Here is a 2,027-nt window from a genome sequence, read left to right as displayed (position 1 = left end):
GATGTTGCTATTTAAGTCCAAAGGCCGTCTGCTGATAGATTCTCTCTTGCTTGGGAGAGGTCGGGGTTTTTGTTCTATTCAGTTGATTGGATGAGGCCTACCCCATATTATGGAGGGCAATCTGCTTTATTCAAAGATCACTGATTTAAATGTTAATCTCATCCAAAAACATGCTCACAGAAACATGTGGAATGTTTGACCACATATCTGAGCAGAATGGCCAAGTCAAGTTGACACAAAATTAACCATTGAATCCACCCCTAGTCAACTTAACATGCATACACAAATATGTCCATAACAAAATAGGAGGAAATACTAATGATAAATACAGTCCGCATTTATGTAATTGGTCATGTGGTCGCAGCTGGTATTTATATTAATAACTACATTCTTCCACTACCTATCCCCTATTCCCTCTGCTCCCAGCAAGCACGTCAGCTGGTTGTAGTTCTTTACCTAATGGAGTGACCCAAACCTTCAATCCTGAAGGGTCTGGGCCATTAGAAGGCCTGAGTGAATGGAGTTATACTTTTCCATTGACTCTAATCATAAGGTATGGTGATACTAACAGATGCCCTAAGGCAGGGGTCCCCTACCTATGGTGAGTTGTATAATTATTTCATTATATATTGCAATGTGATAATAATAGAAATAAAGTGCACAATAAATATAATGTGCTCAAATCATCCCTAAACCATCCCTCCCTCCCTGGTCTGTGGAAAAATTGTCTTCCATGAAAATGGTCCCTGGTGCCAAAAGGGTTGGAGATCGCTGCCCTAAAGGATCTCTTGACAGACTCCTCCTTACCTCCATTGTGGAGCAGTACAATTTCCCCTTGGTAGTCCAGGTCAATCACTCCAGCCAACACCATAATTCCCTTCTCTGCCTGTTGATTTGAAGGCATGAAATGTCTAAAGCAGCCAAGTGGAAACTTTAACTTCCAGTTCAATGGAATCATTGTTGTGTCTCCTAGTGGAAGCATTCCTCCCTTTGGAACCAAGGTAACGGGAACAGGCCACAAAAATTTTGCTAATGAGTTACTAGGCATAATAAGGAGTGGCACCACTCTCATTTCCACTCCTTGATTCCTGGACCCATGAATCCTGGCTATGGGAGACATAGCATCATATATTAGACACTAGTTCAGAGCATATACAGCCTTCTGGAGAACCCTGCCCCAGCCCTGCAAGTTTTTCTACCTAGCCGGTGCTATAACTGAGTCTTCAAAAGGCTATCCCACTATTCTATCAAGTCAGATGCCTGAGGATGGTGAGGAGCATGAATTTTATGAGCATGGGCCCACTGCCACAGTTTAGTTGCTGAGATGTGAGTTCCTTGCTCACAAGCAATGCTGTGTGCAATGCTGTGGTGGTGGATAAGGCATTCCATAAGTCCAAAGATGGTGGTTTTGGCAGGAGCATTGTGTACAGGGAAGGCAAATCCACATCCAGGGTAAGTGTCTATTCTAGTAAGAACAAAACTGTCCCTTCCATGATGGAAGTGGTCCAGTGTAATCAATCTGCTAGAGGTGGCTGCCTCATCACCCCAGGGAATGGTGCCATATCATGGGCTCAGTGTTGATCTCTGCTGTTGACAGATCAGGCACTCAGTGGTACTTGTAGCCAGGTTGGCCTTGGTGAGTGAAGCCCATGTTGCTGAATCCATGCATAACCTCCCTCCCTGCCACCAGGGCCACTTTGTTCATGAGCCCACTGAGCGATGGCAGGGGTGACTGGGAAAAGACACCAACTGGCATCCACAGGACAGGTTATCCTATCTACTTGGTTATTAAAATCCTCCTCTGCTGAGGTCACCCTTTGGGGAGCATTACATGGGACATCAATATCTTCATGCTATTCGTTCATTCAGAGAGGCCCATCTATATACCTCTTCTTCAGATTTCCTGGTCACCAATTTTCCTATCAGATTCCTTCCCAGTCCAATACCATCAAGCTTGGGTGTGTAATTGAACATGTCCTTTGACAGGTAAATGAATAAACCAACTGTGGTATATCCATATAATGAGA

The sequence above is a fragment of the Propithecus coquereli genome, unplaced genomic scaffold (assembly GCF_000956105.1).
Source record: "Propithecus coquereli isolate 6110/MARCELLA unplaced genomic scaffold, Pcoq_1.0 Scaffold95, whole genome shotgun sequence".
NCBI lineage: Eukaryota > Metazoa > Chordata > Mammalia > Primates > Indriidae > Propithecus > Propithecus coquereli.
The sequence above is the reverse complement of the archived record's forward strand: the minus strand, read 5'-3'. Positions refer to the sequence as shown.